Source organism: Marmota monax, unplaced genomic scaffold (genome assembly GCF_021218885.2).
Source record: "Marmota monax isolate L192 unplaced genomic scaffold, Marmota_monax_Labrador192_F-V1.1 WCK01_AAM20220418_F8-fsc00154, whole genome shotgun sequence".
Lineage (NCBI taxonomy): Eukaryota > Metazoa > Chordata > Mammalia > Rodentia > Sciuridae > Marmota > Marmota monax.
The window spans coordinates 2,768,703-2,781,019 of record NW_026691933.1 but is presented as its reverse complement, the minus strand read 5'-3'; the positions used below and the strand labels follow the sequence as shown (position 1 = coordinate 2,781,019).

At 36.6% G+C, this 12,317-nt stretch overlaps 1 protein-coding gene across 4 annotated transcripts in view; it reads left to right on the top strand.

The window, feature by feature from the left end:
- The window catches only part of Nckap5 (NCK associated protein 5), a 969,537-nt gene that overhangs the window by 182,816 nt on the left and 774,404 nt on the right, over positions 1-12,317 (top strand). Inside the window, exon 2 of one of the 4 annotated variants that reach the window (XM_058581637.1) lies at positions 12,142-12,306. The exons of the other annotated variants lie outside the window; for them this stretch is intronic. The gene's annotated coding sequence lies outside the window, so the exon portion shown is untranslated. The remainder of the gene's footprint in view (positions 1-12,141; positions 12,307-12,317) is intronic. 4 annotated transcript variants of the gene reach the window in all.

The window sequence follows — 12,317 nt, the reverse complement described above, 5'->3', positions numbered from 1 at the left end:
CATTAATACTTATAGCAGCACAATTCACAATAGCTAAACTGTGGAAACAACCTAGATGCCCTTCAATAGATGAATGGATTAAAAAATGTGGCATGTATACACAATGGAATATTACTCAGCAATAAAAGAGAATAAAATCATGGCATTTGTAGGTAAATGGATGGAGTTAGAGAAGATAATGCTAAGTGAAATTAGCCAACCCCCCAAACCAAATGCCAAATGTTTTCTTTGATATAAGGAGGCTGATTCATAGTGGGATAGGGAGCAAGAGCATGGGAGGAATCGATGATCTCTAGATAGGGAAGAGGGATTGGAGGGGAAAGGACGGGGCAGGGTGTTATCAAGGATGGTGGAATGTGATGAACATCATTACCCAAAGTACATGTATGAAGACACGAATTGGTGTGAATATACTATGTATACAACCAGAGATATGAAAGATTGTGCTCTATATATGTAATAAGAATTGTAATGCATTCTGCTATCATATATAAATTAAAAAATTATATAAAAAACTAACTTAATTTTTAAAAGGGGTCTAAACCCCATGATCTTTTCTTAAACTAAAAGCTGAGCCCAAAACAACCTGATGGCAATGACAAGTGGCACCCAAGTTTTCACCTCCTCTTCTCTTTCTTCCCATGTCTCAGATTTGTCCTCCCCATGAATATATTTACACATTGTTTCAACAAATATTTGCCGAGTGCTTGTACACCTAGGGACTACGGTAGATGCTGGGAATAAGATGAAAATCCTGTCCATCTTGCAGCATTATGTGGAGACAGACATGTGAGCAAAGAGTTCCACAGGTCTGTGAGCATATCTCTAGCAGAGTGTGAAGTGGGCACAGAAAAAGACATTAGTTAGGTGGCCCAGTCAAGGTCAATATGGCATTCATATGCTGAGGCTAAAAGGTTGAGTAGAGGTTGATCAATGAATTAGAAATAAGTGAAATCTTCAAAAATCCTATAAAATGTCCTAGGAATGCATGGCCAGAATGTGGGGTGAGGGTTGGACTGAAAATTATCAAGATATAAGGCTGGTCAAGAAGATAGGACTTCTTTCCAGGAGTGCTGTGGTTTAGATATTAGTTGTCCTCCAAAAGCTCATATGTGAGACAATACAAGAACATTCAGAAGTGAATGATTGGGTTACAAGATTGGTTAACTCAATCAGTGAAGTAATCCACTGATGGGGATTAACTGAAGGTGGGTAGGGTGTGGCTAGAGGAGGTGGGTCATTGGGGGGCCATGACTTTGGGGTATATATTTTATATCTGGTGAGTGGAGTCTCTCTCTGCTTCCTGATCATCATGTGAACTGCTCCCCTCCATCACACTCTTCCACCCTGATGTCCAGCCTCACGTGGCACCTGGAGGAATGGAGCTGTCTATGAACTAAGACCTCTGAAATCGTGAGACCTCAAATAAACTTTTCCTCCTCTAAAATTGTTCTTATCTTTTTTTGTTTGTTTATTTGTTTTGTCCCAGCAGTGAAAAAGCTGACTGAAACACAGGGTGTGAGGCACTGGTTAGGGAGAAGGCAAAACCGTGGGAGACTTTAGTTAGTAAAGCTATTCTAATAGCACTTAGGGTACTTTAAAGAAGGGATAAAAGGTACACTGAAAGTTTGAGGAAATGTCACTGCATTGAAAATACCTTTCTGTTGAAAGCAAGGCATAAAATCAAACCCTAATATAAATTATCAGTTCGAAGGGGATTGATATAGCATTTGACAACTGAATTTTGAGATAAAACTGGGAAAGCTGAAGTTCCTACCAGAGAGAGTCCTCCCAAACAGTTTGTGTTCTGTTGATCTTGGTAGCTTTTGGAGGAAGAGTAGCAGGGGTACTAGTGTCTATGCTGGTTATTGAGAGTATTCCAAAACCAAGAGGCATGATAAAAGGGAGAGTTTTGTGTGACTGGAAGAAGGGAAGACAGCAGAGCTTGGGCTTGGCTTCACCTGGTGTTTCTGGATGGCCAATGGCCTGGTGAAGAAGAAAGACCTTGGGCCTGGAGCCAGGGCAGACCAGGGTTTGCATTCTATGCCAGTACCTCACATCTCTATGACTCAATTCCTTCAGCAGTAAAATCTGCATCTTCATAATGCCTCCATAAAAGGTTGCAGTAAAGATTGAAATGGAATATTGGGGAAAACTGTCTTTTACACTATATTTTATATAGAAGTTAATTCACATTTTTCTGAGTTATACACATTGGATTTAATGTGAGTTCATTTTATATAGATTTTCTTGGAATTTTGTCTGCCTTCCCGTTCAGGATGATCTGTTTGTTGAAACTGTGAGATATTTCTTGAAGCCCCAGAGGTCTCATACATATTGCCAGGTGAGCAGGCCAGTCTGTACAACCATGAATCCAATGATGGGGAGATGGAAAATGCAGGCTCAACTGTGCTATTTGGAGTCACTCCACATGTTGATGCTGGGTTGAAATCCCCAAGCATGGTCCAATGGGATGCTCACTGAAATATATGGTTAACATGAGGAAGAGATTGGATTATAAATCCTTGGAAGTAAGCCTTCTGAGATAATATCTGATGCAAGAACCTCAAGAGAAACTAAATTCTTTAATCGATGGAAAGCCTGCCTTACAAAAGCTTTTAAACATTTAAACACCATCCTATAAATCAAGTTAGAAATATCCCACCAAGGAATAAAGGAGCTCTTGCCATGTAAAATATTAATTTGTCTTTTCAAGACAGAGCAAACACTTCATTTAGAAGGACATTACTTAGGAGGTGGTGGAGAAAGCAAACAACATGGAATAAACTCATTGTGTTGACCTTGGACACCCACTTACATGTCTCATACTGAGATGTGAGGCCTCTTTAATGCCAAAATTTGGTCCCAGTATATTTAATTTGAAGTGTTTCTCATGCCTTTGATTACATATTTCCTGGCAATTGTTCCCAACTATTTATTAGTAATTTATTTGGAATCAGATAGTAGACTTCAGTCTAAAACTTAACAGAAATGCTCATGGAATTGCAAAGGGATGCTTGGAATAACACTGGATTTTAAAATCTAGTTCTTCTGCAAAAAATAGCTATTAGTAATCACAAAAGGGCAAACATCTACCACATGGCCATTTCTTCATTTGCTGTAATATACATTCATCTGGAGTAATGCTGAAACTGGCCTGGAAGACTACCAGAAAGGAAACTATATGATTAGCAAAGTTAAAACCTGATTTGCATCTAAAAAATGTAGCATATGCTCATTTATGTGCAAATGTAATAGAAAAAGGCTGTAGGTAAAGTGGCTAAAGCCTAAACAAAATAAACACTTAATTTTCTTTTATTGTACCCTGTGACTATTAATAATATTATGGTACCAAGTAAGAAACATTAAGCCAAGCAGGGGAGCTATAAATGTTCCGAGACTATGCACCACTGTTGATATTAGCAAATAATCGCTCCAGAGTTCACATAAAATGCAGATTGAAGTACAAAGAAGATATTCGGTGAAGTCAGCAGTGGCAGTGAACTGTTCACAGGTGAAACCAATAACTAGAGGGGCCGCTCAGCAGGGGGAGGGTCTGTGGAAGATATCAAGAAAAAGGCTTTTGTAAACCATTGCATTTTGACATGTCTCTACCCATGGACATGTGCATGTTCTACACTTATGGGGTTCCTCTTGGTATTCCAGCTCATAATGTTGTTTGAGAGTTTGCAGAACTCTGCTATTGATCATCATCATAACTCACTGAGTTGGTAAGATGGTTATTGTTCTCTCCATTTTACAGATTAAGAAATCAGAGCTCTGGATACACACAACAGATAAGATTCAAGGGTTAGTTACACTTGCTTTGTGATTCCAACTCTCATGTTTTTTTGATGATCCCTTGAATCATTTTCATGATTGTCAAATAAAGTGCTCTTTGGGACCAGATATCTCAATCTTCCCAATAAAAATTTTTTTAAAAATTTTTTCTGGTTAAAACATAAAACAACAATCATTTCCTAAATTTAAATGCATTGCAAAGCTTTCACAAAATCAAGGAAGCTGTAGAGGCTGGAAATTAACTCTTAACAACAATGTAAGTGAAAAGTGGTACCATGAAACATTATGGTCTCTGTCAGTCCATCAGATCTCCACTCTGACAGCTTCATGGGGTATGTCACTAACAGATAAAGCCCAGGGGTGAGTCAAGGTGAGACCCAGAAGAGTTATAAATCTCAGAGTAGTAACAATTGCACTGTCCAGAAGAAACCAACACAGAAATTTGCCAATAATAGCCAACCAGAATGTAAGCAAATACTTTTGCTAAAAAGTTTTTTAGGGATGGTAGGCTGAAACAAATACATTTCATGTTTGAAAGAATTTGGTTTCAACATAGGCCTCAAAACATACCCACAAAATTATTTTCTCACAAGATCTAATCATGTGTCCTCACAGAATAAGAACATAAACTCAAAATCAAAAATCACAAAACACAAGGGGTCACATACCACAATAAATGAAAAACAGAAGAAATAATAGCACAGTCTAATCAGCAATTTTCCATTTTTTTTATATTGGAAACATTGAGGTTATATTATATCTTCATGTTTCATGTCATGGTTGAGATGGCTAGATATCTATAAAATTAATTTTCACCTATTTCACATAGTAGAATTATAGGATACATGACTGTCTAGCTTGATTCCATTTTTCAGTTCCCTTTGCAATTAGATTAAGTCATGTGATATAGGTTCTTAGGAATGGAATGTGGGTGGAGTGATACATCACTGCCTCTGATGGCCCTTTCACATTTGGATGGAGCCCAGATAGGCACCAACCTGGCTTTAACCACATGCATGTTGACACCGTCCTAAGGGAAGGGGACTCAATGGGTTGCAATGGGTTGGTTGGGAACTGGGACTCTAAATGGGCGTAGAAAAGAGATCTGCCCCCTCCCCCCGCCCCGCAATCTGGACCATTTGCATTTAGACAAGATGAGAGAGATATATATTACTTCTTAACTCTTTGCCTTAACTTGTTAAAGCTCTAGCTTTCCCCTAATATACTGTTAGAAAATAAACTTGAAAACAAAAGCAAAACCCAATAAACTATTTTTTAAAAGGCCAAGGAAACTGGAAGAAAGAGTTAACTACAACTTTGAGAGAAACAAAATTTCAATTCAATTTACACAACCCATAAAATATAAGGAAATAATGTAAATGGAAAAAGTTACCATACCTCTATCTTCCAAAGATACATAATAATTTTATTTGGAACTTTTTCCCCCTAAATATGTACTACATAAAGATTGCAAAGGACCTGGAAATCATTCACTCTTCTGCCCCTTGCCTTCCACCCACCCCATCCTATCTCCCTTCTGCCATTGTGAAATTTAGTGTTTTGTGTTACTTGTGCTAAAAGAACATCATTTAGATTTCCCATGGGCCAAAAGAGGAATTACTTAAGCCCTGTCTCTTAAAAACCCAACTTAGATTAACTTCTAATAGACTTTTAGAAAATAATTTCTAATGGACTTTTTCTTTTAATCATAAAAAAAGATAGCTTTGTTGATCTCTAAAACTCACAACTAATGTTCTTTGTTTAAATATTGTGAATTTTACACGTTGGCTTCATTCTGAAATTTTTATTTGTCATAACACAGGACTAAACCGGTCAGGATCACCCCAGGTGAACTGGGCTGGCATGAAATAATCACAGAGACAGAGAAATACCTTTTTCTTTGGGTTCTATGATGGGTCCTCTGACCCAGCTCCCACAAAGGAGGCAAGGCAGGGAAGAAAGAGAGAGAGCAGGCCTTGACCCTGGGCTTTATTGGAGGAGGCTGTTCCTTGGAATATTCTATCCCCAAAAGGGCAAAGGGGTAAGATTACAAAGGAATAGGTGAGTGGAATTCAACCCCAGTGGGGTGACGCCTACTCATGGAGCCATGCTTTGTTATCCAAGCTGGGGTAACACCCAAGTTACTGTGACCTGGCAGTACTGTCCCAGCCTGAACGCAATAATTGTTCAAAACCTGGTGCATCAGGACTTAAAGGCATCTGCATCCAGGGCAGCTCCTGACATTTATTGTGACATTAAATATTACCTATTTTATAAAGGAGATAGTCTAAGTACAACCATGTATACAAAATAGGATTTCCCCCTTAATAAATGTCCTGTTTTTCTCAAGATTAAATTTCTTAACTCATATTATTTTGTTTAGGTGCTATTTCTGTTAGTTAAAGGAAAAAAGGTAAATTGTTTTACCGTATAGTTTATAGTTTGTACATGACAATTCCAGTAAAAAAATTAAATGACTTCTCTTTCATGGTTTAGTAAGCGTTACATGCATCTGCTCATGTTAAGTGTTATTCCATTAAATGAGCTACAGTGATTCTATCCTAAAAAGTGTAAATTAAATTTTAATTTCATTTAGGTTTGTAATATGAAGTATATTGGTAGATATTTTTGAACTCCTTTGATACTTGGTAGTAATAAGATATTTATAGCAAAACGAGTGTTAGAATAATATATTGCTCAAAAAGTTAATATGCATAAAATTAAAATATATTGGCCTTTCTTTTAAGATTTATTCTGTCATTAATTCTAAAATCAGGTAGCTGTAAGCAGACCTCAGGCAATACAATAATTCATTAGTGGATGTAGTTCATCCCTCCATGTGATCAGCTCAGTAAGTGAGCAATTTAGAGCTTTTGCTGTATGGCAAAGCATATAACTAAGTACAGAACCATATTGGGTGTTGAATGCATGTAAGCTAATTTCCTCATTAGTGTTGAAAGGGTAGAAAAGGGAAAATGTAGAGAACTCTTTTCTCTATCCTCTGGGGACAGAGTACAATTTATAATTATAAAACTAAGCATTCTTTAAAAGTAGCACTTTTGTTTTCTGCTAATTGACTGATAAAGGATAAATATAAACCGATAGGAATTTTCTTCTTTCCATTTCCATGAAGTTATTTTTTTTCTTGTACTTGATTTAACACTCAACTTGATTTTTTAAAGTAAGAAGTCTTTCCTTCTATGTGGACCTAGACACATTTGGATGATATTTTAGGAGAATGCACCTAATGAGTATAAGCATCATTTTCTCTTGCAGATGTTAGACACCTGTTACGTATTTGTTGACTCACCCATTCCTTGTGTGATGGTGTTAAATGCATTTTTATGATTCAGCTAGAAAGCTGTCTAGAATGACTAGTGTACCTCTGCATATCTCCAGGAGGTTCACAGAATCCAGGCTATTCAAGTTTTTGAAGATTCCAGTATATAGAAGCACGTAGAAGTAGCAAATAGTTTCGAAAGCCATGATGGAGCATATGTATATGTGGACCTCACAAGGCAAGAGGTGACTCAATTTTTCTTGTTAACCAGAGGAAGCAACTTTAAGGATTTTTCTAATTTGATGTCTATGTGCAGATGAAATTCAGTGTAAACCAGTCAATAATAGAATTTCAAATGCAACTGGACAATACTGAGAGCTAACCATTTTAAAAGGTTATGCCTGTGTTCTCAAATCCTGAAGGTCTTTATAAGTTGCTCTTTACCCACATGCTACCAGTCCCTCTCCTGCCAGTAGTGTTGTATCAAGGAAAACTTTTTCACAAATTTTCTGAAGATATATTTATAACAATAGCAGTAAAAGGATTACATTTGCTTTCTTGGGGTTTGAGGCGTGCTCTCTCTCTTTCTTCCCTGCCTTGCCTCCTTTGTGGGATGGTGTTATGAAAAGTGACACTCTGAAGCCAAAGGATTCAGTCACATTGTGGGTTTAGAAGGTGGGTGTATGTGGTAAGAATAAGAAATAATAAACCTTCCACTTCATACTTGATCTGGTTTTGTTGTGTGACCACAAGAACGTAGGTGAGCCTCTTTTAAGTTTTTACCAGCTCTACACATCTGAAACATCTAGGTGTCAATCGCATAAAAGGTTGCTCATATTTTTAAATGGCATTTGACGCTTAAGATTTGGCCTTTTAAGATTTGGATGGCCTTTTAAGATATATAAGACTCATAGTGGGGTATGGAGGGGGAACATGGGAGGAATAGATGAATTCTAGATAGGGCAGAGGGGTAGGAGAGGAAAAGAGGGGGAAGGGGGTTAGCAATTATGGTGGAATGTGATGGATATCATTATCCAAATACATGTATGAAGATACAAATTTATGTGAATATATTTTATATACAACCAGAGGTATGAAAAATTGTGCTCTATTGTGTAATATGAATTGTAATACATGCTGCTGTCATACATTTTTTAAAAATCAATAAAAAAATAAAATGTGAAAAAAAAAAGATTTGGATGGGAAGAGAGACGGAAACTTTCTTGAGAAGAAGAGGCACTGCTTTCATTGTTGAAGAGTTTCAGCTTCTAATATGCTCCACAATTAATACTAGCTCTGTCTTCCCATCTCTGACAATTAGTAGATTTACACTAACTCAATAAATGTGACACTAGCTTGTTACCTTTCATTGCCTGTTCCAATTACAGGGTCCCTTCCCAACTCCGTAACATTTCTTTGTAACTGAACAAGACTTGGTTGATGTTCAGGGAAGTTAGACTTTTAAGGTAGCCACCAGTCATGGGTGCACATGCTATCTAAGCTCATAACAAAGATACTGGCAGCATTGTAAGGATAACTCGAATCAAGGATAAATCATAATGACATAAATGACAGGAAAAAGGGGATGCACATTCACACACTAATTGAAACAAGGACCAAGGAACAAAGTCACACTTAATTTTTGTCCAAGCAGAACTGTCAGAAAATACAAGGTGTGACATTTTCTATATATAACCAGTGATTAGCATGAAAAAAATTGATTTATTCTCTATCCTAATAAAAAATATGGAGGCCTTTGAGGATGGAGTTTTACATTTTCTTTTTCAAATTACACAAATGAATGCTATTGAGTGGCTTTATACTTTTCCCCACTAGGGAACACATGAGTATTATTTTTGATCTGTATTATTGATTGTTCTGAATGAAATAGTTTCCATAAGATGCTATTTCTTCTATCTAAGAATAAACACTTTAAAATTTATCTGCCTGTCTTAAATAATTTATACTTGCCCTTGGGCCAGCTGTAGAGTCTTTAGAAAGCATCCTATGTTGAATTATGCAAATTAAGGATGCATTGCCATTCTGCCTTGGATGTGGTGTAGGTGTTTCTGTGGATGTGTTTCTCTGCACATCAAGTAGGAAATAATTCTTAGCAGAAGGACTTGATATCTAACCAAGAGAAGGAGTGACCCTTTTAGGTCATATTTTAGCTTTGGCTTTACAGACCCTAGAAGCCATTAGTTTAAAATGCTGCAAATTTGGTTACCAAATGGAAAGATAATTACATGATTAATGGAAGTTAATACAGATCATTGAAATCTTAGCCTAGATTAAGCCATCAGAAACTATTTAATCCAATTTTCCCTGGCACCAGACAGGACACAAGGGAACGACTTTGTCCAATGGAATCTTTCTTCTCTTCACATGTCTCCCCAGGGAAGTCAAGTCCCCTTTTTGTATGAAATATGATGCATCCTTGTCCTGACTGAGCATATACCCTTACCTGGGACTTCTTTGCTGCCAGTGCTAACCATTAGAGATTAAGCTCATAGCTGTAGAGTAGTTAATGAAAGACACTGATTGGAATGACAGGGATTGAAATACAAAGATCTTATTTCACTAGTGACATGCCCAAGAGTCCCAATTATTTTTGTAAACATTTGTGTGGCTGCTGAGAATAATATGATTAAATTTTTAGGTTTGACACCTGCATAGTCTGGTAAATTTCACTCCCTTTTTGCTTGAAACACCTAGGAAATACATATTTCCATTAAAAAAGGGCCAGTTATTAAAAATTGTGTCTGTTTTATGTGACCGAATCTCAGTATTGGAAAAACAATTTAGGACAACTGTATTTCTGATCTGGGGTCAGCAGCCTGCTTCAAAATCACTTAATAAAAAAGAAGACTATTGCCTCAATTAGGAATTGTATGCACCTGAAAGTGAGAGACCTAAAATGTCATGACTTATACAAGAAAGGATTTGCTATTCTCCCGTGTTTGTGAGTTCCAGAGGAAGGTGATCCAGAGCTGAAGTTTTGACCTCTGGATATTATCAGGAAACCATACTCTTTTTTTATCTTCTTTCCCACCACCCTGTAGGAATTCCACTCTCAAAAATATTTCAGATCACAACATAGCCGACAGGAAGTCCACATTGGAAGAAGAGGGAGAAGGGAGGGCAGAAGGGCACCTGCAAAATCAGATGCCTTCAGAGAGATATCTCAGAAACCTCCACAATGGCAGTGCTTCCACTTGATTCTCAGTTGATACTCCTTTGCACAGAGATCTGGGACATGTTTTCTTTCAGCTGAACAGATTGTTACTCTTGCCACATTGGAGTTTTGATAGTGAAGAATAAAAGGAATAATGAAAATCTAGCAGCAAACTCTCATTCTCTGCCACTGGTTAAACCCTTAGTTTTTACTTTTTGTGAGTCATTACCTGGGATCACAAAGTGATGATGTCCTTGTTGGTGAAACAATAAATATTCAGAAAATCAATCAATATATAACATATACCATCACTTGATAAATACAGAATCTGGATGCTTATTCATTTCAGTATTGTTTGATTTTGTGAATTTCAGCTTTTTTTCTCAGCTCCTGTGATTTGAAAAAAAAAAGAAGTTATGGTGTGGTTTTTGTTTTGACTGATTTTTATGGTAGATTTATTTACATTTAACCATGACTGATGTGAAACTGCTTGTGAACTCCACTTGGCAGCTGTTATCAGGGTTTCAAACAAGAAAAGAGGTTTAAGTCCTGATTTTCTGTAGGAAGAAATATTAACTTTGTTTCTCTTTCTCAGAGAGGATCCTTTATTGCGTTCATTTCCTGTTGTCTTCTTTTTTTATTTTGAATTTGGTAATGGTGGTAGAAATGGTGTGAAGAGCATTTGGATATGAAGAAGTCTTAATTTCTGATCACTATTTGAATAAGCAGAAAGTTTTATGGAAAAAAAAAAAAGAGAAACAGTTTTCAAATGTGACCAAGTGCGGAATGAACATCGTAAAGACCATTCCGCATATAGTTGTTCCACTGGGCAGAGCATTCTGAGCAATGCATATGATATATGGGACCCATTGGCAGAAAAGTGGGATGGCAAATTTAGAGTAATAATAGAGACATTAGAAAATCTGTTCCATGAAAATGACAAAAGCCACTTGGCTATAGTAAGGCCTAGAAGGAGGGAAAGACATAATTTTAATATTCATAAAACCATATTGAGCAATTGACCTTGGATTTATAAAGGGATGAAATGACCATAAACTGCTTTGACATTTGTCATTTTAGATTTTAGAGAAAATAGCCATCAAGACTTTAGAGAAATTATAATCATGCCAAAAATTATGGAACAAAAAATTATGGAACATTTTACTCTTGACCCTGTCTATAGAGAATCTCCTGGGATTTTTGTTGTTTGATGGTTATTTATTTGGGGTATTACTTGAGACAAATCCAAGGATGGAGGAAAATTTTGTGATGTCAAAAGGAAGAAAATTGTGCTTCACCCAGGATTTTAATAAGACTCTGACATATATCATTATGAATTTCTTTTGAAAACTGAGGCATAGTTGGGTTAATTCAATATTCAAAATGTCTCTGTTGTCATATAGCTGTTGTCTTACCTCTGAGGATGCAGTTGGTGCAGGATCTGGGGTTGTTTTCATTCTCAGTACAGGTGGTCTCCCAGGCCAGAGCAGTTCAGTGGATGGAAATATCATCCTCCTATCTGTCTTATTTCTCAGAGAAAATACATTTATATTTTTCTCTAAACTCTTTATGAAGTGACCTTTAGGAAATTACTATTTGGCCTTTCTATCAGTTCCAAGTGTGAACTTTATTGCGTGTATAATCTAACGAAATCCGATGTATTCAAAAACTGTTTCCACCTAAATTGAAAATGATATACTCATGTTCAGTAAATAATGCCATCTATTTGCTCAATGCAGAACCTCTGGATAAAACTATGTGACCATCTTATCCAGACGTTTTGTCTATGTGAAATGAAACATCCCAATGGTCTCCATTTTTGATTGATTATCAGAATCTGAATAATATCTTCATTTGTATAAAACAGAGGTCTTTATAATTTTAGGTGAGATATTTTGACCACTAGAAAAGAAGTTGGAAGAAAAAAAAAAAACAATCCCTGCAAGTATGGGGTTCTACACAACCTATGTATCCAGACAGCCTTGAAGTGTTGAGCCATCTGTAGAATGTGGAAATATTTACACTTAACTGGACTTCATTGGTATGATAGGTATGATTATT